This window comes from Mauremys reevesii, linkage group 2 (assembly GCF_016161935.1).
Source record: "Mauremys reevesii isolate NIE-2019 linkage group 2, ASM1616193v1, whole genome shotgun sequence".
Lineage (NCBI taxonomy): Eukaryota > Metazoa > Chordata > Testudines > Geoemydidae > Mauremys > Mauremys reevesii.
Genome location: NC_052624.1, coordinates 268,429,008 through 268,454,342, shown reverse-complemented (window position 1 = coordinate 268,454,342; position 25,335 = coordinate 268,429,008). Strand labels below are relative to the sequence as shown.

The 25,335-nt window shown below is 44.7% G+C and overlaps 1 long non-coding RNA gene across 4 annotated transcripts in view; it reads right to left on the bottom strand.

The window, feature by feature from the left end:
* The window catches only part of LOC120396486, a 61,367-nt gene extending 37,035 nt beyond the window's left edge, over positions 1–24,332 (bottom strand). For 3 of the 4 annotated variants that reach the window (XR_005593173.1, XR_005593176.1, XR_005593172.1), the window contains exon 1: positions 24,143–24,332. This is a non-coding gene — a long non-coding RNA (uncharacterized LOC120396486). Of the gene's footprint in view, positions 1–6,807; positions 6,933–24,142 lie in introns of all 4 variants that reach the window. The other variant, XR_005593174.1, reaches the window with a different exon arrangement.
* Between the last annotated feature and the right edge of the window lie 1,003 nt (positions 24,333–25,335).

Sequence of the window (25,335 nt, the reverse complement as noted above, 5' to 3'; positions counted from 1 at the left end):
CTAATAGTGTTGGCTGAAGAGGGCTCCAAGTCTCGGAAGAAAGATTTTCTAAACGTATCCCCCTCCACCCGCCCAGATTTAAGCATCTCCCTTGTACACATGCTAATAATGCTGCAGATTAATTCAGAAAAATTGTTTTCTCTCCTGCCATACCAGAGTAAACTATATTAATATGAGAAGTAGTGGAAGATGAATACAGAGGGATCAAACACTAACTCCATAAGGATTAGGAGAGGAGAAGGATAGCTTCTCTCTCCTTTCACCATTTCAGGGCTATTTATGAGCATAAATTAAGGATTACTTGAGTCTAGACAGGCATCTCTCCATTAATTATGAATGTTGTAATTTCCTTAAATAATACAGAAAAAAAATTAATCACTGAAAGGCACCATCAATAATACATCCTCTCGCCCATAAACTAGCATCGCCATTGCTTCTCGTACTCCAGGATCATTTTAAGGAAAGGAAAGGAAAGGAGAAAACACTGCCAACTTTTTAATTTATGAGAGGTACTGAGATACTACAGTGATGAGGACTGGACAGACAGAGACCTAGAAGACCTAGAGACCTAGAAAGGACATTGCATGCTTCATTAGCTGCCACTGAAATCAGCATGCATGTCTTGTAACGGAAGCATGTCACCCTCACGTGCTGTCAAGGGGAAGGGAGATTTCTATGGATTCAGGCTGGTGAGGATGGAGTTTGACTTTAGGAATAGGATTTATTTTTTAAGGTAATGGAGGGAGGAGGGGGAACCAAGCCAAACCAGAGACTTTTTCCTTAGCCTAGATTTAAGAGAAAATCCATGCACAGAGCTTAAAAGTTAGGCCTGGTCTACACTAGAAAGTAGTATCTCTAGCTCTACCACTATGATTCAAGTAGTGAAATGCCTTTATTACTACAGTTATACTGCTATAAAAAGGTACTTTAGGCCAGAATAGCTTTTCACTTTCAGGAAGGGGAACAACTATGCCAGTATAAGTCACCTTTTTACCAGTATAACTGTGTACCTATATGGGATTGTACCAGTATAACCATATTGGCTTAAAAAAAAATAAAAATCCTCACACCCCTAACTGGCATAATTATATTGGTGTAGCTTACATGTATACCAGCCCTTAGAGGATATTCGGCAAAACGCAAACCGATGCATCCAATCCTTTTATTGCTCATTCTCCTATAAGCAATTAAGTGGAAAGCGAGCAAAGAGAGCACAAGAGGATAAATGCAGTACTGAAACATGAAGCTTACACTTAGCTCACTATTCATGTACTGGATGGGGAAAGGAATGACAGGAGGTATGAGAATAAATTAAGTATGGACTGATGGTACTGACAACTACATGTCAGAATGCTCTAGGGCAGGCCAATCTTTATTATTTATTTGAGGTGGGTGCTTTCCAAATACTTAAGCAGGAGGATGTTTGCTCCAAGGAGGTCCCAATCTAAGGACCAGGGTCAGGGGATGGGGAATTACACAACAGGCAATTTATTTACAAGTCAGCTTGATTCATTACAGGCAGCACAGCAGAAATGGGGTTTTAAGAGGGACTTAAAATGTGGACAAGGTAAGGAGGATACAGATAGGATCAGAGCTGCAGTTTTAGTGCTGGGAGCAGCATTAAAAAAAATGATCTATTCAGCATTCTGTGCACTGGATTTGTCAGACAGCGAGATTGGTAAATGGCCTTAAAGATGCTTAAGACTCACCTCTGCAATGACGCCTATAAAAATCACTCAATAAAGGCTAGGGTAGCAGGTGTGCTGTCACTTCTGCTCACTGAATAAATCTGGACTGCTTCCCTGTTTACCTTTCTCCCACACACTGATTTGTTTTATCCACCTGTTGTCTTATCCTATGTACAGATCACAAGCTCTCGCAGATGGGGACTATCTTTGTATTCTCTCCTACCACAACGGAGCCCTAATCCCCAGTCAGATCCTACTGTAACAGAAGGAGTAAGTACAAATGACAAATTGTGTGGGATTTCTCTGAAGAGCTGCAGAGCCAACGTGAAGCAAGCTAGAATTGTCTACGGAGTGTGGGGGAAGGGAGAGGGAGAAAGGTCACAATCCTAAATGAGACATTAAATTTCCAAAAGGTGATCATATTTTCAAGTAGCACTTTCTCGACAAACAAGAAAAGAAATGGGCAGCGAAAAACTTGTATGGTCTCTGTTGTTTTTTTAAACTAATTGACTGGACGCTTTTTAAAAAAATAATAATAATAATACACCACACAACTGACCACTGGCCTGGAAGATTCAACTCCAAGCCCACCGAGAAAACTAAAGCCTGCAATGTTTCACTGCAAGGAAATCCAGCCCTCTGCATAAGCCAAATTTCTATCAGGGCTTGGGGTGGGTTGGGACAAAAGGTTTGTGCCACCAAATCCCGTAAATTGTATTGTTTCAACATTTCTCCTTCCCTTTGGAGACTCTCTTACAATTCAATTCCAGAATCTTGTGCTATTTTAAGCAACTCCATGTTAAAAAACAGGATTTCATGTTTGTTTGGCATGCCTATAAAAACTTTTCCACTGGAACAAAGATTTAAAACTGTGACTCAAAATGACTTCACAATGGGGGGTTGATTATCTAGAGGACCAGAATATCCTCTTATTAGATACATGTTCATTTTTCTTTCCTGTACTTCATAAGGGGTGGTATAAATCTGACAACTCATTAGTGGCATGCAGACAATCAGGGATAACTCATTTATAAATAACAAAAATTCTATTGCTTGCTTGGAGCACAATAAAAAGAAATAGCAAAGGATTTCAGTGAAACAAACCAAATTAAGGGGATCTTTATTATTATTTTTCTATCATCGTAGCGCCTGAGGTCCCTTTTGAGGAATTACAGCCCCATCATGCTAGACTCTGTCCAAAACACATAGCGAGACATCCCCTTCCTGAAAGGATTAAGTGTCTCAAACATTGTCTCCATGAGAAAATTGCAACTTAGTTAAAATGGGTACAATCCCTTTGTAAAACACTTATTTTGGATTAAGAGTGCTTTCTGTTGATTTAGTTTAAGTCAATTCCTTATACATTTCAAAAATCAATTTAATTATATTGGTACAATTTTCTCTGGTAGGAAAGACAGACAAACAATGGGAAAGAAAACAAGACAACGGAAGTGAAGTGGCACACCCAAGGTCACTCAAGGGGTCAGTGGCACAAGCAGGAAGAGAGCCCAGGTCTCCGGAGTCCCATCCACTGGACAACACCGCCTCTTTAAAGAATATGTTTAATGTTTTCTAAATAAAGAGTATACAAATAACTAGGTGCTATTAAACCCAAGACTCATGCTAAGCTTCTGCCAGTATCCAATAACATCCCCATGCGAGGCCTCATCTACGCTAGGGTACTCAAATCGTTTCTGCTCTAATCAGTGCAAAACAATCAAGTGGTGCACAAATGATCAGGCACATCTTCACTAGCCAGCTTCAGTCATTGAAAGATTTGTCCTTGCATCCACACTGGGGCTGCCTTACAGACTCAAGTGGGACGGCTCTCAAATGTACAGCTGGTTCAGTCCCATTCAGGGTGACACCATGAGCACCCTTTTCTTAGGGTTGTCTGCAGAGGGCAGGAACCTAGGAGCCATGGACACCGAAGTGTCCTCTCATCTGCAGTGCTGGTCCCAGGAGGTTACGGTTGAGGTGCAGGGGTAGGGCAGCTTGCACTGCCACTGCCTCAAGTTGTACCTGGCTCATGGAGAGGGCTTCAGCTCCAAGAAGGAACTTAATTTGGTTCAACACCAGGGGCTCAGGAACAGGCCAAGGGCCAGGCTGCTACTGCACAAACTCAGCATGTAAACACGGGCCTCCCAGCTGAATAAAAATCTCTTTCCTACTATTCTGCCTGCTGCCTCGTTTGTTGCTAATGAAACACGGCAGAAATCCCTGGTTGAAGTTCCATGGCCTGTGGTATACAGGGGGGTGGATGAAATGATCATAGTGCAGCCTTAAGCTATCATTCTGCGCACTCATTTCACATAGAAGTCACTGGTGTCTGAGAGCCTGTCACTCTCAACCTGGGCTGGAGCTGAGTTGGCAGCCCCTCAAAGCAAGAGGCTGTGGAGGTTCTGTTCTCCTATTACCAATACCTGAGCCATCAGCACCCTCGCCATGTTTATTCTCCTAATTAGGCGACAGCCTGCACACCGACCTAGTTCAAAGGGAGCAAATTTTGAGCAAAGTGGACACTGAGCTCTTGCATGCAGGTCCTCTGGCTGCTCTTAGGTCAGTGGCCAATACTAGAAAGCGCAGAAGTGACTGCTAGGGGCAAAATGTGATTTTAAACCAACCACTGGTTCCTGCGCCAAGTTTTAAACAGACACCTCAGAGGGACATTAGCTGACTGCCTCTCTAAAAGGCAGCAGCAATGTACATTTCTGTTGCTATCTCAAAACATCTCTCTCAACTGATGCACTATGCAATAATTAATTCTGCTAATCACAGGGTGCTCTGTGCTTCTCGACCTGAATTATTATTATTATACTTGGCTCAGCTGCAAAGGAATCTCCCTTCCAAGCACAGTGTGCTAGGCAAGAGATGAAGAAAACCAAATCCTTTACTGGTTGTGGCATAAGCCAGTGAATGGCATTCTAGCGTGTAATTACTTTTAACAGAGGGGGGAAAAAAACATCTCTTGCTAGATTTTCCATTTTATGCTAGAACAAAATCACCACAAAAAGAAAAAAAGTTGAACAAGGCAACAAAAGGCATACTGTGCCCTTCTTTCAACTCACCCGCTTAGAGTTATATTTATCACTCAACTGTAACATAAAAACAAATTTAACTTAAAACTATTTTGCTGCTTAAAGGGGACACCCTTAGTTCAGGTCACACATTTAGATATGGCAAAAATAAATACAATTTAAAAAAAGCTTTAAGTTAATTGAGTGTTTAGAAACAGTAGGCAGCAGATCTCAATCTCCGCAGCTGGGCTTCAGGCCAAAAGCCCACCTCTGACTGAGGTGGTCCACAAGAAAATGACTCTATGAACAGGTTATTCTTTAACTATTGACTTCAGGGTTTCCTGCATCTTCCCCTGAAGCATCCGGTTCTGGCCACTGTCAAAGACAGGATACTGGACAAGATGGACCAAGGGTGTGATCCAGTCTGACAATTCTTACAGTGACTGATCAGTTTGTAATGACAGAGGAGGAGATAGACCTGGGTGTATTGGTTGATCACAGGATGACTATAAGTCGCCAATGTGACATGGCCATGAAAAAGGCTAATGCAGTCCTAGCAGGCATCAGGCGAGGTATTTCCAGCAGAGATAGGAAAGCGTTAACACCATTGTACAAGGCACTGGTGAGACCCCATCTGGAATACTGTGTGCAATTCTGGTCTCCCATGTTTAACTAAGACGAATTCAAACCAGAATAGGAGCAGAAACGGGCTTCTAGGATGATCCGAGGAATAAAAAGAGAAGAGACTCAAAGAGCTTGGCTTGTTTAGCCTAACCAAAAGAAGGCTATGGGGAGATACGATTACTCTCTATAAATACATCAGATGAATAAATACCAGGGAGGGAGAGGATTTATTTAAGCTAAGTGGCAATGTAGACACAAGAACAAATGGAAATAAACTAGCCATGGACAAGTTTAGGCTTGAAATTAGGTGGAGGGTTCTAACCATCAGAGGAGTGAAGTTCTGGAATAGCCTTCCCAGGGGAGCAGTGGGGACAAAACACCTAACTTGTTTCAAGACTGAGCTTGCTAAGTTTATGAGGAAACTGCCTGCAATGGCATGTGGCCGATCTGCAATTGCTAATGGCAAACATCTCCAATGGCTGGGGATGGGACCCTAGTTGGGGAGGGCTCCAAGTTACTACAGAATTATTTCCCAGATGTCTGGCTTGGTGGGTTTCACCCACATGCACAGGGTCTAACTGATCACCATATTTGGGGTCAGGAAATAAATCCCTCCCCCTCCCTGGGTCAGATTAGTAAAGATTCTGGGGAGTTTCACTTTCCTCTGAGGAAACAGAAAACTCCCAAAGCAATTGGCACTAACAGCTAATGACAGAGGCAATACAAAAACCAAAGACTGAACAGCCCTGGAGATCAAAAAATCCCCTTCACAGAACACTGCCCAGAAAGTGGCCAATGTGAGGAATGCTTGTAACGCTCAGAAACAGAACAGTGGGTGAAAAGCATATTGGATGCTTACATTCAGAGGTGGTGGAACTAGGGGTGCTGCCGTACCCACTGGCTTGAAGTGGTTTCCATTAGACACAGGGTTTACACTTCAGCACCCCCCCCCCATACAAATTTGTTTCCAGCAACCCTAATATTTAATTTCCCTGCAAGGAATTTCACATATTCCTAGTAGCACAGGGAAGTGTTTTTTACTTTGATGGTATCTCTTTAAATAGTGACCAGAATACACCAGCCAAGAAGAAATTACTATCCAAAATGAAAATTCACACTGTGCGGATGCATCTGCATTTGTTCAGAGCTCAACTTAAATGACCTCTGAAATCCGTGGACTGAGGCAGCAGCGCTGGGACTTGCACACGGCAAACATTCTGGAAACAGCTGCCTAGTCTGCGAACAGGGGCCTGGAATGGAAACTGCTGCACTGGGGGTTCTTGGAAAAAGGTTGCTCAGACGAAGCCGTCCAAGAGGCTCACTCACTCTCCCAAGCCTGACACAGCCAGGAACAGACGGGAAGAGCAGTGCCAGAACTAACTAACTATTTGCAGTACCCAGGGCTCATTCTTACAGGTATTGCAATTGCTCACATGGTTCTGACTGTTATTAAAACACAAAGGAACTGGTTTACTTACCAAATAAACAAGCGTGAAAAATTCCCCTCCGAAATCACTTGCTAAGCACAGTCGAAATCCACGCCATGCTGGAATGATTGAGTTCTGCTCAGTCTCACATGGGCACCAATGCCACAGCCAAACCCCTTTGGAAATGAGAATCAGCCTCAAAACTGAGCCAGAAGACACAGGCTTTCGCCAACCTGCACTGCCATCAAAGCCAGCTGCAGAAAAGCTGATGGCCGAGACCCTGTGCTGCAGGAACATATCCTTGGAGCACAGGCTACAGGAAAAGCCACCTGGGAGTAGAGGAGGTATCTGAAATAAGGGCCTACCCCATTTACTAACCCCAAAGAGCTCATGGCTTGGCATATAAACACTATGCTATTAACCCTGGCCTCCTGGACCACATTTCAACTCTGATAATCAGAGCTTGCAAAACCCACTCAACCAGGGTGAGCTCTAATATGCAGCAGGTGAATGGGACCATGCAGCAGAGAGTGTTCGCATTGGGAAGGTTGCACTGACTCAACTACATTCCCCCTACAAAAAAAAAAAAAAAAAAAAAAAAAAAAAAAAACTTATGTAGTTAAATCAATGCAAACATTACATTCTGCCTGCATAAATTCTCCCTGCTATAGTTTAAATAGGTTCCAACATTACTTAATTTCCTCTACTACAGACTTGTGCAGCAACGCTGTTCCCTATTAAACTACCACCACATTCCACCCCAGAGAAAGCTGCATGCCAGTTAGGTAATCCCCACGCTTTGTGTATCAGTTTCTAAAGTGATCTGGGACTTGCCTGCATGAACAGGTGCTGAATCAGTGTAGGACTGTTGGGCACAAGGACCTTCCCGACTTTATTTGGATGCATGGAAAAAGAAGATACATAGTAAGGAAGAAGGAATAGAAGAGACCAGGGGGGAAATAGCACTCATTTGTTTCCTCCCTTTGTCATAGTGCAAAGACTGGCTTTTTAGTTTAAAAAAAGTTAGGAAGGATGGCTTTGTGGTTAAGGTGCTAGCCTGGGACACAAGAGACCCTGAGTTCAGTTCCCAACTTTGCCAAAGGCTTCCTATGCAATACTAGGCAGTTGCTTAGTCTCTCCATGCCTCAGTTTCCCCCCTCTGCAAAACAGAGATGATATTTCTACTCTCTGGAGAGACTAAACTCTTCTGGTCAGGGACCATCTCTTATAATGTGTAGGTACAGCTCCTAGCACAATGCAGCCACAATTTCAGTTGGCTCTGTGGTGTTACTGTAGTACAAATACTACTAAAAAATACCAAAAGGGGTTGTGCAGGGCCCTTTAAGTGAGTGCTGTGAGCCTAGGCCTCTGAGGGGTTGGCTTTTAACAGTGGGGAACCCCAGTCAATGTTGTATTCAGGAGGGATTTGTTGGGGGCATGTGACTGAATTTGCTTAGCAAAGGAAGGGACCTATGGCTTGGTGAGAGAAGTGGAATGGAGATATGACCAAGGGTTGGTCTCTCCACAGTAGCAGGCCTGGAAAACAGCCATCCAGGCTGGTGAAACAGAGCCAGTAAAGGCCTGGGTCAGCCAAAGGGACAGGATGGAGAAATACTGCCAGCAAGACAGCATGGACTAGGGGTGTAAAGATCGTTGTAAGAAGTACCCGTTCAAATGATATCAGTTAACCATTTAATCGTTAACAAGTTCACAGTCTACCCCTGGCTTGGGGGGGGGGGGGGGGGAAATGACACCCGGCTGTCTCTCCTTAGAGGTGGAGTACAGTGGGCTGGGGGATCATTTGCCTGTGTATGGCTGGTGGAGCTGCACATCTTGCTCTGATCTCCCCCCCCACCCCCACCCTTCGCTCTCCCAGTTATTAGGCACTACCCAGTGCAGCTAGTTTGGCTAGTTCCCTGACGGACCCACCCCTGCAGCCAGCTGCAAGAAAAGCAGAGCGGGGGTGGGGGGGGGAAAATGGTGCCCCGAGCTGCGAGAGCGCTGCAAGCTCCAGCACTCCCTCCCTCCCTCCCTCCCTCCCCCGGTATTGCTGAGGCATTTTTAAATGTGCACATTAGGTATTACAATGTCACTAAATTATTTTACCAATCGATTTTTAACGTTAACTACAACATATCAATGGCAAGACTAATACTTATTGGTTAACTGGTTCACATTTTCCATCCCTAGCATGGACAGGACAGTGCGGCGGAATGCAGAAGGGACCTGGCACTCATTCTGGAGTCCAGGCTGGGATTTCCAGCAAGGCAGGAGCAAGTCCTCCTCTCCTGGCCCTACACAAATGCAGAAGAACTACTGCCCTGAAAGGGTGGAGATGGTGTGTGGCTCTGTGAGGACTTAGCCAGAGGGCTATGCTGTCTTTGTGATCCAGGGAGATTGTTATTGATGATAATACTAAGAATTATTATTGTTACCATAGTACGGGGTAGGCAACCTATGGCACGCGTGCTGCCTTCGGCACGCAACCTGATTTTCAGCGACACTCACACTGCCTGGGTCCTGGCTACTGGTCCGGGAAGCTCTGCATTTTAATTTCATTTTAAATGAAGCCTCTTAAACATTTTTAAAACCTTATTTACTTTACATACAACAACAGTTTAGTTATATATTATAGACTTATAGAAAGAGACCTTCTAAAAACGTTAATGTATTACTGACACCCAAAACCTTAAATCAAAGTGAACAAATGAAGACTCGGCACACCACTTCTGAAAGGCTGCCGACCCCTGTCCTAGCCAAAGACTTCAGTGTTCCACAAATAAAGGCTAATGTTGAAATTGCAAAATACTTCCATAATAACCACTTTGCAGCAGCTACTCTGAAAAAAAGTGGGAGGAACCAAGCTAACTCTGGCACAAGACGTGTGATGGAACTCAGCAGTGGACTGTTTTGAGCACTGTATGAAGAACTGGCCTAATCTGATGACAGTTTGTGAACAAAACTGTAAAAAAAAACAGATGGCACAGCCGAAGTTCTCAACATTGGGCTTAAGAGAAATGTTGGACACATGCTGAGTACCCTGAAGCCTATTTCTGTAGCCTTGAACAAACTGCAGGGAAATAGTTATTTTATTGCTGATGCTGCTGAAATTTGGAAGCAACTGAGTGAGATCTTAAAAAGAGAAATATGCAATGGCAAAGTTAAACTACAAGCATTAAAAAAAAAAAAAAAAGTGGGACAAGCACTATCTCCAGCTCATTTTCTTGCAAATATTCTCCATACTCAGTACCAGGGTCAAACCTTAACTGCTGAAGAAGAGGAGTTGGCTATGACATGGACATCCAGCAATCATCCCTCCATAATGCCAACTATAAACTTCAGAGCTAAGGGTGAACTATTCAAGAAATATATGTTTGCTGATGATGTTTTAAAAAAAAGTCACACCAGTGAACTGGTGGAAATCACTTAAGCACTTGGATTCAGAGACTGTTGAAGTGATAATCTCATTTTTAACAGCAATAGCTTCTTCTGCCGGAGTAGAAAGAATATTTTCTTCCTTTGGACTAATTCATTCCAAACTGAAAAATCATTTGGGACTTGAAAAAGCAGGAAAGCTTGTTTTTATTTTCCAGATTACGAACAATCAGGAAAATTAAGATGAAGACGACTGATTTAGCTGCAGAAGACAATATTTTAGGTTTCTCATGTTGACCTAGCTGACACAGTCAATGTAATTTGTTTGTTCTTTTAATATTTCATTTAACTATTTTAGTTAAAAACAATTAACAAAAAACAAGCCTGAATTTAAAAAACTTGAATGTTTATAAGTAAATTAAAAATTCATATGCTTTTTTTGTTAAAATATTATACGTTTGCTGTTGAAGAAAAAAATCCAGAATACATAATGTTGTTGTTTTAGTTAAATAAAACAATGTAAATGTCTGTCTGGTGATGTTCTCCTCCTAATACAGCATGGCAAGAAAATCCTCCAAATATTAATGATTAGCCTGTTGAATTGGAGATAGTTCACCTCCCAATGACTTCATAAATATCTGCCTCAATTACCTTTGGTAAATGAAATAACCAACCAATCATTCATTTTCTGATATAGCTGTAAAACTAATCTGAAAAGTTTTCAAAACAAATCACTTTAAAAATGTATAGTGCGTACCTTCTAAAAATGAAACCTGCATCTATCTCTGAGTTGTGAAGAATATGTATTAAGGTTATACCAACCAACAAGAATGCACTTTTATGTAGAAATTCATGATTAAATCGAGTCTTCCTGACTAGTTATTTAAATCAAATCCACCCTGTGGGCCACCTCTTAAAACCTGGCTTCAAAGGGAAGGGAGTGATCTGCCCAACACAGACACAAGACCCACAAATTCCCTATTCTCAGCTTTCCTGCTTTGATGGGATGGTATAAAGATTTGTTTCTGAAATAACAAAAAATAAGCAGTAACCCACATCAGAAGCACCACACACATGCCGGCTCCCCCAAACAACCCTTAACTAGCCAGGCTATTATCTTCACCACAGTCTTGACTTCAGTTTTATTTTTTTATAGCATATCTTTCTCCTTAACACCCAGACCAGCTAGATCAGGGGTGAGCCTGAGCCTGAGAAGGAGCCAAAATTTACCAATGTACATTGCCAAAGAGCCACAGTAATACATCAGTAGCCCCCAATCAGCTCTCCCCCCCACCACGCACCTCCCACCCTCCGGCAGCCCCACTGCTCAGCGCCCCCCCTCCTTCCCTACACCTCCTGATCAGCTGTTTCATGGCATGCAAGAGGCTGTTGGGGGGTGGGAGGGAAGAGGAGAGAGGGCATGGCAGGTTCAGGGGAGGGGACGGGATGGGTTGGAGTGGCAGCAGGGCCTGTGGCAGAGCCAAGGGTTGAGCAGTGAGCACCCCCGGCACATTGGAAAGTTGGTGCCTGTAGCTCCAGCCCCGGAGTCGGTGCCTATACAAGCAGCCGCATGTGGCTCCGGAGCCACAGGTTGGCCACCCCTGAGCTAGAGACTGAAGAATATGACATGAATTGTTACACATTTGGATCCGCTGGCTTGTCCCCAGGAGGAGAAGATATAACATGTTTATAGCTGTAGAACAGATTAGGCAAGTTGAGCTTTTAACACATTAGCTGGCTGAGATGAGCTCCCCATTAGGGCTCACCTAAACCAGCTAATGTGTTAGGATCCAACCTGCCTTAGCTAACACATTTTTTAAATTACACCTCTTACCTTAGTCGAGACAAGAGCTGTACGCCGCTAACTTCAATGGCACAAGACCCAATCCCTCAGGCTGAGATTTTCAAAAGTGGCTACCAACTTTGGGTGCTCAACTGGAGATACCCTAAAGGGACCCGGGTTTCCGAGCTCAGGGGCTCAGCACTTTCCGAAAATCAGTTCCCCTGTCAGGGGTCTCAAACTAGGAACCCCAAGAGCACTCATCATTTTTGAAAATCTTGGCCTGTAAGTCCAGCGCAACGGAGGACAAGGTTTACATTATTTGAGACTATTGTTGTTCAAAGGTTTAAAACCATTTTTATTTTTAAATAAAGACTTAACTCCTCTTAATTCCCCAGGACAAGCAATTCACAAAGATAGTGTGTGGGTCGTGACTTCCCTTCCTCCTTCAACTAAAATTCTGGCATTTTTTGCCATGCCCAGCAAATAGCTGGTTATCAGTAAACTAGGGAACAGTCCTGCTGCAGCAGAGAGTGGTCAGGAACTGTCTCTGTGTTGGCCTGCTCAGCCTCTCAAGTTCTTCAATAATAGAGCAGCTGCATGAGTTCATCCCTGAAGCATGTCAAATATTTATGGGCACCAGAATCCTCTAAAATTCTATTTGAAGACATTAGTGGTAAGAGGAGCTCTGCACGGGCTTTCATGCTTTGTCACACCTTAGAGATGCCTAAAATAGACCTAGTCTAGACCTTGTACCATGCAAAGTATGGAATAATGGATGGATCATAGCCCTGGGAGACAGAATTTCTGGATTCTAAACTTGTCTCTAATGCGATCTCGTATTAACCGTCTCTACTTTTTCTTAACATTCCCCCACTGTCGCAATAGTGGGAGCACAAGCGTAGCGGGGGCATGTCGCCCTGCATGTTGCCTAGAGTTGCTGTCTGAGCAGGGACAAGTAAAAATGTCAGCGTCTTGTCTACACTAGGGCTCCTAAAGTGGCTCCCATCAGGGGAGCTGTAGCAGGGAGAATTTTAAAGACAGAGCTCAGCACAGATATAGCCTGCGGGACCTTTGACAGGTTACATGGTAGGGCTGCACTTTACTCCCCTCCCCCTTCTGTAAAAATGGAGATAATACCTGCTTACCTCGCAAGGTAGTGTTGAGGCGTAATTGGATATGAAGTGCTACCTATGTATTATTATCCTGCTTCCAGATTCATCGGAGGAAATATTTATCCCAGGTAACTTGAGGGCAAAATAAAGTCCCCAAACACAAACCCTTAAGCTATTCAGGGTGGGATTGCCAAAGACCACCAAGGGAGTTAGGCACCCAACTTATTGAAAATCCCAGACTAAATCTACAGTACTATGCTCTGACATGCTAATGTACGATAGCCATTTTTTCAGAGCGGTTCATAACCTATGTTCAGCGTAAACAAATCAATGAGTTTTACTGAATAAATTTGTCTCTGTAACGAAAAAGGTAAAAAATTCAAGCAAACCTACCTCTCAACCCCACCTCACCCAAAAAACTAATATTACCTTTATGGGGAGAGTTAGTACCTCGTGCTATGGAGGACACAAATCAAATCCAAATCTTTAGCATAAATCTAGAGGAAGTTCCACTTGAACAGAGGACAGGAACTGAGGACAACATTTTATTTCTGGGTTTTTTACAGACTGGTTTGATATTGGCTGGTCACTTTTGGATCAAAAAACTTCCAAAAGCATCCGCTAATTCCTGACATGTCAGTTACTGGGTGTTCAACTTGAGACACCTACAACTCTATGTTCAGCGGTGCTAACTCAGCACTCTGACTTCATCCGGAGTTACAGGCACTCAACACTTTTTACTGTAATTGTCTGTATTCTAGTGGTGCCTGGAGGCTCCAGTATGCTAGGCACTGTACAAATATACAGCAGGAGATGGTTCCTTCCATGAAGTGTTTACAGTCTTAATACACAAAACAACCAACATGCGAAAAAGAGGCACAAACAGGTGAAGTGACTTGCCCAAGGTCACACACTAGGTCAGTAGCAGAGCCAGGAATAAGCCCGAAGTCTCCCAATTCCCATCTTAGTGCCCTACCCACTTAACCATACTGCCCCCTCACACCTGCTTCTGAAAGGCAGATATTTGTTGTCTCAAGCTGGGTACCCAAGACACAGAACATCTGAAAAAATTGTCTGTAATTGATCAATTCTTCAGCTTTCTTGACTGTAAATTAGGGATAATAATGTCGGTCTATCACACAGAAGTACAGAGAAGCTTAATTAATTAGAATTAGTAGAGTACTTTGACAGCCAGGTTTGGAAAATACAATACAAGTGCAAAGTACCATCAGCGCTGTACAAACAGAGTTAACGACAATACCCACGGAGTGCGTTAAAGCCAACCTGTGTTACAGGCCATGTATTAGCAGGTTAACTAACATGTTAAAATCCTGCCCCACTGATGTCAATGGGAGTTTTGTACTTCAGTGGAGCCAAGATTTCACTCCTAGTGTAAACAAGGCAGCTTGCCTACACTAGGGTTTTAAACAGATTAGTTAATGTGTTAAAAATGCAACGTTTGTCCTAGCGAAGACAAGGCCAGGATGTTTATTCATATAAAGTGATAAATGTTCTTCCCCTCAACACATCTCTCACTTTAGAAGCCTTTTTGTTATTTACTTAATACTGCCAGTAGATCTACCCAAAGCGTTGAAAATTCATGGGCCGAGCCCTCCCAAAAATTATGAGACTGGTTTAAAAACCACAAGACTTCAATGGATAATAAATAATAATAATGTATTTTAGGTTCTCTTTATGTGCTTCCTGGTTTTTGAGCCATTAGGGTTCATGTTTTCAAGCTTTTCACCATAACTGTGAGGGCTAGAAACTCTTATTCCCCACAAGTGGAAGCTGGTGTTGGAAACTTAGCTCTTTCCTGTGACATTTACAGAGAGTTTGTTTTTTTTTGTTTTTTTTTACATGACGAATGTTTTTAATCAAGTAAAATATTGGCTATTTACAACAGCAACTCTAACTCAAAGATTTGTCTATGAATTACCCAGGATTTTGCTACAGTATGGTTATTTATGTAGTAAATATTAAGATTACAATACAATTAAGATTAGGAACTGTTGATTAATACAAGAGTTAATGTATTCTAAACAATGAATCTATGAACCACCAAAATGTAAGTGTGGATCCCTCTGGAGTTTAAAGTTTGAAGCAAACCCTAAGGAACCTGGAAGTTCAACAGCAGCAGGTACAGATTGTGAGACGTTCATAGCAGCCACTCAGAAGCGTCTAAATGCCTGGAGAGACAGTCTGTTCTATTCTATAGAAGTTCTTATATTCCTCTCATCACTGTAGTATCTGAGGGCCTTCTGCATTAAGTGACATGTCACACCTGGTCCATTCTCTCTCCCTGAGGGAGAACTGTGTGTGCACAATAGTGTTTTGTTGTTGTTGCTTCCAGAGAGTCAGCTGCAGCATTGCCCCTTCTAAGCATTAAAAGAATGAGTCAGGCCCCAAAAAAATCATAAGATTTTTTTAAAATCCTGACATGTTAAAAAAAAAATCAACGTAGGGTTTGGTGGGTTTTGATTGGTGTGGTTTTGTGTTTTGTTTTCATTTTTGCTTTCTGGTTTCTGAGCCTCTAACGAGCACTCACTCTTTTCAAGCTTTTCTTCACAAAAATGAGGCCTAGAAACTTTGTTTTTAAAAGCTTCAGAATCTCAGCTTTCAGTTATCTCCTGATCCCAGCATCTAGGGGCTTCCAGAAAGACACCAAATAGGGACCCTGATAAAACTTAGTTAGCAACACTATGGCTGGCCCACACTTCGACTACAGAATTAGGATCCAAGAAGGCCTTGATCCCAAGTACTTATGGCTACCAGGCCTGAAGAGTGCATCGGCATCATAAACCAGAGTCGTTCGAAGCGTGGAAAAACCTCTCTTCAGACCTTCATCTCCCAAAATACCCTTTGTGGGAAATCCAAGTAGCCAATCACGGTAACCGGGTGGGAAGACAGTGAAGGACAGCAGGATGCTGCCCTCATTCCAGGCAGAAGCAGCAGGGTTACTTCAGCCCAGAGACACTCATGTTTCCCAGGCGCACACCCACAGAGAGGATGGGAAGGGAAGGGGTTTCCCCCCCTCTCACAGACTGAGGTTCTCTCGATGCTAGAAAGGGTTTGCCAGTACAGCAACTCTGAAACCTATACAGATACAGTTATCCCACCAGAGCCTTCTAGCGTGGAAGCAGTTACATTGGTATCAAAGTGCTTACTACAGTACAGCTTATACTGGTTCCCCCAACCAGCATAAGCGATACCGGTATAACTGCCTCTATACTAGGGCTTTACCTAAAGCAGGGGCGGGCAAACTTTTTGGCTGGATGGCCACACTGGGGTTGCAAAACTGTATGGAGGGCCAGGTAGGGAAGGCTGTGCCTCCCCAAACAGCCTGGCCCCTGCCCCCATCCAACCCCTCCCACTTCCCACCCCGACTGCCCTCCTCAGAACCCCCGACCCATCCAACACTCCCCTGCTCCTTGTCCCCTAACCACCCCCGGGACTCCGTCCCCTATCCAACCCCCCTGCTCCAAGTCCCCTGTCTGCTCTGACCCCTATCCACACCCCTGCCCCTTGACAGGCCCCCCCGGGACCCCACGCCTATCCAACCCCCCCGTTCCCCATCCCCATACCCCATCCATACCCCCAGCCCCTGACAGGCCCCCCGGGACTCCCCCACTTATCCAATCCCCACCCCCACACCCCAGAACCTCCGCCCCATGCTCCCTGTCCCTTGACTGCCTCCCGGACCCTCTCACCCCTTATCCAACCCCCCGGCCCCCTTACCATGCCGGGCAGAACAGCATGTCTGGCAGCCGCATCGCCCGAATGGAGCTAGACACGCTGCCACTCTGCTCGGCAGGAGTGCGCAACCCCACCACCCAGAGCGCTGCCCACGCGGCAGCATGACTGCAGGGGAGGGGGAATAGCAGGGGAGAGGCCAGGGGACAGCTCCCCGGCCGAGAGTTCACGGGCCGGGCATGACGGTCCCACGGGCCGGATGTGGCCCGTAGTTTGCCCACCTCTGACTTAGAGTAACCATGTGGGGGGGGAGGGGGTTCATTACCCCTTATCAACGACGGTTGACCAAGCATAAAGCTGACTGTATTCCTGTAGGGCAGGATTAGGTGGAAGGGAGCTATGGGGATGAACCTACCAGGTTAAACGTGTTTGACTGTAGCACTTGGACAGTGGGTATAATTTTATGTGCCAGAACTCGGAAGCAATTGAAATTTACAAGTTCTGGGTCTCAAACCTGCAGCCCATAGGGAAAAGGCGGCTATGGTAGCTTTGAGACACCTTTGCACCCTCTCAATCCTGGCGTCACCCAGCATAAGTTAGATAGTCCTGGGGGCCTAATCATGACAGCCTGCCTACAGCCACAGCACTGCCTGGAATCAGCACGGTGCTGATGTGGCCACACCCTTCCCACCCCCAGGCCTCCAGGCAGAGGTTTGTGACAGGAGTCCTTGGAAGGCAATTGTCCACAATGCCTGTGCTAGGAAAATCCCCTCCCAACCAGATATGGGGCTTTCAGGCGCCTTTTAGCTGCTCTGCCCATTACCTGTCATAAAGGAGCCAGAGCAGGGCTGAGGATCTCACCCCTACTCTTTTGATTATGAGGATCTCACCCCTATCCATCATATGCCCATGTCAGACTCTCTCCGCTGTCAGACTAAGATCTTTGGGGCTGGGACCATCTTCTGTTCTCTGTTTGTACCGTGCCTAGCACAATGAAGCCCCGGTCCTGGAATGGAACTGGATGGCCAGGCACTATGATAATGTAAATAAATAAGATGTGTGAAGCAGCTGACTCACTCCAGCACTGACCCATTCCAGCCAGACCCTGCACACCTCCTTCCCTCTCACTACAGAACTTCCATAACAGACAAAGCAGGCTTTGTGCACAGGAAAAGCTCCAAAGACCTAGGTTGTTTTGTTGTGTTTTTTTAAGGACTACATTAAAGATGTTGCAGGTTTTCTGGAGAGCAACCAAGAACTGGTCGGTAAGAGCCTCGTTCATACTGATTGAACCTTTAGTGGGGAAGCAATAATACACACCAGCTGTGCTATAGCCAATTTACAAAAGCTTAAATATATGCAGGCTCATTTAGAGGACATAAGATTAGCCCTGAACTCACTCCACTCCCACTGACTTCAACAGGAGCTCAGCACCGTTTCATGCATATTCAACACCTTGCAGCCTTCATCTCTGAGCCTGAACTGCTGGGTTCTCTGAGCAACGCGTGGCAAAGCTAGGTGCATCCAGACCACTTCCCCTATGTGGAGGCTGTACACACGTAGCTCTCTGCAGCGGGCACAACTGGGGCCAGTCCACACTGGCAGCACTGCTGAGCTGTGCTCAGCACTGTTGCACATTCCATCCACACAGGCAGTGTGCTACCCCTTGTAGTGGTGCCGGGTGGAGCTGGGAGGTGTTGCCACATCCTCACAGATTTGCAATCCAGGAGGCAGCAGTTAAGTATGGAGCTGCTCCCCACGCCAAATTATCTTATGCCTACAGGCTGCCAACACGGGGAGGCATCCATGCAAGCAGGGACTCGCAGGGTCCCAGCAGCTGGAGCATGAGGCCATAGGCAGCCCTACCACCACCCCTTTTTGCCACATTGCACTAGGAGCACATGTTGAGCTGCTTGTCCCTATGACTCCTGAATCCTTTCCAGAGTCACTGCTTTCCAGGATACAGTCTCCTAATTCTGTAGGTACTGTCTGCAATCTCTGTTCCTAGATGTAAGACCTTGCATTTGGCTGTATTAAAATGCATTTTTTCCTCAAATGGGCCCAGCTTGCCAAATGCTTCAGATTACTCTGTATGACTGCCCTCGCTTCATTGTTATTTACCACTCTGCAAATCTTTGCACCATCAGAAAATCCTCCACCTCAGAGATGCCATACGGCATGTAACAACTCAACTGCTTTCTTTCCATCTGTTACCTTGTCAACAATGGAGGAAAAAAAATCAGATCCCAGCAAGTTCTCTCCTAATTGACTACCAGCATTTGCAAAGCGAAAGAATTTAAGATTTCCCCAAGAAGGCTGCATTGACCTTACAGTAGTGATAAAGCCAAAAAAATCATTTTCTCCACTGAACTGGGTAAACAACAAGTACATTGCAGGCACTTGAGCTGCATGCAGAAATCAATCAAGTATAGCTGCACATCTAAAACCATATCCGTAGGCACTGCACTAATACAGTTCTATACATAAGTACACAAACTAACTACAACAGTTAGTTTGACATCTGATGAAGTGGGTATTCACCCACGAAAGCTTATGCTCCAATACGTTTGTTAGTCTATAAGGTGCCACAGGACTCTTTGTCGCTAAACGACAACAGTTATTTCTTTGTAAGGCATGGAGGAGGCAAGGGAGGAGACACAATAAAATCATAGAATCACAGAATCTCAGGGTTCGAAGAGACCTCAGGAGGTCACCTAGTCCAACCCCCTGCTCAAAGCAGGACCAATCCCAACTAAATCATCACAGCCAGGGCTTTGTCAAGCCTGACCTTAAAAACCTCTAAGGAAGGAGATTCCACCACCTCCCTAGGTAACCCATTCCAGTGCTTCACCACCCTCCTAGTGAAAAAGATTTTCCTACTATCCAACCTAAACCTCCCCCACTGCAACTTGAGACCATTATTCCTTGTTCTGTCATCTGCTACCACTGAGAACAGTCGATCCATCCTCTATGGAACCTCCTTTCAGGTAGTTGAAAGCAGCTATCAAATCCCCCCCTCATTCTTCTCTTCCGCAGACTAAATAATCCCAGTTCCCTCAGCCTCTCCTCATAAGTCATGTGCTCCAGCCCCCTAATCATTTTTGTTGCCCTCCGCTAGACACTCTTCAATTTTTCCACATCCTTCTTGTAGTGTTGGGCCCAAAACTGGACACAGTACTCCAGATGAGGCCTCACCAATGCCGAATAGAAGGGAATGATCACATCCCTCCATCTGCTGGCAATGTCCCTACTTATACAGCCCAAAATGCCATTAGCCTTCTTGGTAACAAGGGCAGACTGTTGACTCATATCCAGTTTCTCATCCACTGTAACCCCCAGGTCCTTTTCTGCAGAACTGCTGCCTAGCCATTCGGTCCTTACTCTGTAGCAGTGCATGGGATTCTTCCATCCTAAGTGCAGGACTCTGCACTTGTCTTTGTTGAACCTCATCAGATTTCTTTTGGCCCAATCCTCTAATTTGTCTAGGTCCCTCTGTATCCTGTCTCTACCCTCCAGCGCATCAACACTAAACTGGGAGGAGTGGTAATCTCCAAACTTGCTGAGGGTGCAATCCATGCCATCCTCAGATCATTAATGAAGATACTGAACAAAACCGGCCGAAGGACCGACCCTTGGGGCACTCCGCTTGATACCGGCTGCCAACTAGACATGGAGCCATTGATCACTATCCATTGAGCCCTACAATCTAGCCAGCTTTCTATCCACCTTATAGGCCATTCATCCAATCCACATTTATTTAACTTGCCGGTAAGAATACTGTGGGAGACCGTATCAAAATCTTTGCTAAAGTCAAGGAATAACACGTCCACTGCTTTCTCCTCATCCACAGAACCAGTTATCTCATAATAGAAGGCAATTAGGTCAACCAGGCATGACTTGCCCTTGGTGAATCCATGCTGACTGTTCCTGATCACTTTCCTCTCCTCTAAGTGCATCAGAATTGATTCCTTGAGGACCTGCTCCATTTTTCTTCCAGGGACTGGAACAAACACTTCCGCTCCAAAATCAAATCTCTAGCCCGTTGCTCTAAGTGTTCAATAGCTTCCCAATCAGGAAATGCATTTTCCTCGCTTCTATTTTATATTGTGCTCTGCTTATTTCACAAAGAATAATCTTGTAACATGCTATTATCCCTTACCCAGTGCAAAAAACATCAAGATCTTCACTGTGCTTTCTCAATATTTCTCACTGATGCACGACTACCCACACAGTCCCACAGTGCTAACAGTGGGAACACTACTGGAATAAGAGGTATATCTATCCTACACTTAATTCAATTATATATAACTTGTGTTACTTGAATCAACTCATGCAAACACGATTCAGTTCATCTTCATGTGGTATTCCTATTTGTGTTTAGTGGACTTGCTGTTCAGCATCTCATCCACACTAGTGCTGCATTCAATCACATTAGCAACAGCGACCTATGGTAACGAATCCCAGAATTCCTGGCACCACTCCAAACTGTGGTGTATTGTGGGTGATTGAATAATCCTCTAGGATGACTCCCACGCACCCAGAGGGATTGTGGGAGCAGAAGTCAAACTCCCAGAATTGCTCCAGGTTCCAGACACGGCATCCCATGAAAGCAAGCCAGCATGTTTACTACTGTGTTGTCTAATTCTATTCAGAGAAGATCTACACATCCAGTGGTAAAAACCCTGGCGGATACCGCAATTCAGCTACACGACAACTCCCACTCTTGCTCTTTCCAGTGAAGCTACACTGGTGCTAGAACAACTTGAGAAGTTTTAAGAAAAAGGTCATTGTAAACAAATAGTGGTGTAAACCATCTGACATATTTGTCTGGACGGTGCTTTAGAAACGCAGAGAATATTGCTAACCTTGGTTCACGTTGTTTGTGGCCTTCCTTCTAGGAATTCCACCAATAAAATTACTGCAATACACCACCCAGACCTGTGTACACAGCACCTCTACGATGGGTGTGAAGGGAGTGCCCTTCCAAAGAGATATGACCCTAATCCTGGAAAGATTTAAATGTGTTTAAATGTGCAATCTCAGGGCCTAAATTTGACTGAGGGCTATGCCTAGGTTACAAAAAGAAAGAGACTGAATTATAACAGAACCCCATGATTCAACTGCATCGTAGGAGACACCATCCACAGCCATTTTATAAAGCGGTTAACACATATGCAAGTAAGACAAGTTCTTACAAAAGTAGTCTTTTATTTTAAAGTAGAAACTGCTTCCGTTAAGTAGGAGCGGATTCAGGAGCCTATGTCACTGAAATCAAAGGAGGTTGGCCATTGACTTCAACAGGAGGAGAACCGAGTTTCTCTGCTACTGTTTCCCCAGGCATCATAAAGACATCAGCATGTGGATTTGACAGAGTTATGGCAAACAATTTAAGCCTGGTCTAACACACCAAAACGTTGTACCACTTTAACTATCCTGTCCTAGTCAAAGAAATACAGCCACTCTACTACAGACATGTCTCAGCACATTTTATTCCGGCAAAGGAATCACGCCATACCACTATAAGCACACATATAGGCTCCGGGTTGTACTTTTACAACTTTATTAGTAATAAAATAAAAAAATAAAAAACTGCATCCATAACTGATATTATACCAGTATATGGCCTGGTCTCTACACTGGTTTTACACTTGCAAACACTGGGGGAGCAGGGGGGGACACGCCCACGGGAGAAATACAGAAAAGGGCTGAGAAATAAATACAAACAGAACATTTTGTTTTAAATTATGCACATTGCTTTTGTTTCAATGACTGTGCGCCGTATGTGCTGGAGTACTATTGTGGTATAAGGACAAATGCAAAACAAAATCCTCTGAAGCTCTTTGGGGCAGGAGCAATCATCTACTAGATGTTAAGGCCACATTGTGCTAAGCACTGTATATACATGCTTGGCCTCATTTAAATGTTTAATAAAATAATATAAACCATGCACGGGAGAAAACAACACTGCACATGATGCTTTATAACAGTACCCTGAATAATAAACATCGACTGCATCAATTTCTACAGGTCACAAATATTTTTAAGCGAGGCTTTTCTAAAAATATATAAAATATTACAAAATATTTGTAACTTTCATCACCAAGCAGAAATGCAGTGCATGGTGATGTCAGCTAGACGGGACATTATAGGAGGAAAACAATATCCTCACATACTAGAAACCATAGGATATGCACATTTTGCATATTACATTAAACATACAGATAGTGGTGGCTAATTTACTGTAATATATACCCCCAAAAGACATATAATTCAAATGAGCTATGGCTTTTAAAAAAAATTTTAAAATGGGGATGTGAACAAGTGAACATGTCTGAACTTGTTGATATGAGCATGATTAAAATAATTTTTTAAAAAAAAAGGCTTTACTAAGACTCTCAAATCTCATTCTGTGATTCTTCACCATGCTGCTCTTCTAAGATGTTATTTAATTTACCAATTACACAATAGTTTAAACACTTTATATGTCATATCTACAAAGATCTCTAAATATGCATGCACACACATTTAATAGGCGGCCTTATAAAAACATGCATTGCCATGGCCCTAGAGAAATGAGCACCTTTGAAAAATGTCCTTTAACAGGCTATAAAGTATTTTCCCTGTCCATTTAGTTACGGGGCCTTGAAAAAGCACCATCCAGCAAAAATCAGTTGCTCATATTAAAGATGGTATGAGCACCAACATTCCAGATCTACAGGCTAGAATCTGAATACTTAATATAAAACGTATAGAAGCAATACTAAAATCGCTCCTAATACAAATCTGCACTTTGACCGAACGACAGCCTGCATAAATGTAACTGATGGAGAAAGCAAATCAACAATCTACTAAAACATGCACACTTTAAACTCAGACACACCACTCCCCTGACTCAAATGTAAAACAAAATGTAAAAGTTGCACAGCTACAAAAGAAAAAGAGGGAGTTTGCGTGCATTGATTTCTCTCTCTAGCTATCATGTATTTGGAAAATACTGTAATCTGAACACGGCGCGGGGGGGGGGGCAGGGAGATGGGGGATGGGCAAATCAAGCCTTGTCATTTCAATGCAATCTACACCCCAAACATTACCGATCATATTATGGCAATTTTGTATGTTTTAAAACAATCCTGATCGTTTCTTGCTGCATCTGCACTTTCTGTTTCCAAATTTCTATTTTAGTCCATCTTTCACCAAGCGCTTTAAAACCTAGAAATTATCTCTTGGCACAAAGAATGCGATGACCCCACGAAACCTGCAAACACCCTGGCAACTTAGAAGTGCGATTAGTTTAGGTATATATTCAAAACAAAACAAACATCCTCCCCTCCCCCCATTTATTTCAACCTTAGCAACTCACTGCGCATCTCTCCCTGGATTGCGAGAAGGAGTTCCAACGAAATCTTAACTAGTGCAAACTTACTGGCAATTTCAGGCTGTTTCCCCCCATAAAATCCATTCCAGACCGGTGCAAAAAGGGGCTTCTGAACGCGGCCGCTTTGCAGCAAGAAGCTCAGCCTGCTGTCCATGTGCTCGCAGGAGCACGCGCTCCGCGCTCGCCTCAATAGAACGTTGCGCTGGCAAGAGGCTCTGTGACGTCACTGCCCCCCGCAGCTGATCCTGCTCCGCAGGCTGCAGCCTTAGGCGGAGCGGACTGATTACTGCCTCCGCCTCCAGCACCGGGGACGTGCAAAGGAACAGGAGGGAAAGGCCATCGCTGGAGCTGGCGGATCCTGCCAATTCGGGACCCCAAAGCTGTACTGTGAAAGCAGAGAACAGACCCAGCTGCTCTCACTGCATCCTGGAGCATCCCAGAGCAGGAGTGCCAGGAAAACCCACATTTTGGCCCCAGATTCCCAAAGTCTAATGCCTGAATAGTCAGTAGATCTAGCTGTTCTTTTTCTTCTTCAAAATGGGAGTTTTATTGACACATTAAAAATATGCGAAAGTATGAGATTTAAACAGGGCTAGTGCAACCATTTAGGCAACCTAGGCTGTCGCCTAGGGCACTGGCATTTGGGGGGGCGCCATTTTCTTCGGCAATGACTGCGGCAGCCAGATCTTCGGCCCCCCGGTCGCCACCAGCATTTAGGCGGCGGGAGCTGGGGCAAGGGAGTGCGGGGAGGGCCGCCTGCAGCAAGTAAGGGAGGGGGGGTGGCACGCAGGGGAACTCCCCGCCCCAGCTCACCCCTGCCCTGCCTCCTCCCTGAGCACGCCGTGGCTGATTCACTTCTCCTACCTCCCAGGCTTGCGGCGCCTAAGCTGATTGGCGCCGCAAGCGTGGGAGGCGGGAGAAGTGAAGCAGCCACGGCGTGCTCGGGGTGCTCGTGCGCAGAGCAGGGGGTTGAGCTGGGGCGGGGGGGTGCCTCAGGGCGGAGGGTGGGAGGTGGGGAGCTGCCACAAGGGGGGCGCCTCAGGGCGGAATGGGGGAGCTGCTGCAAGGGGGGCGCCTCAGGGCGGAGGTGCGGGAAGGGGGAGGGCACAAGGTGGAAGTTTCGCCTAGGATGCGAAACATCCTTGCACCGGCCCTGGATTGAAAGGAAATCTGTGTTTTTGCTGGACACAAGCTGATAGTCCCCTTACAGTGTTGGCAAGAAACTCAGCAGAGATAATGTC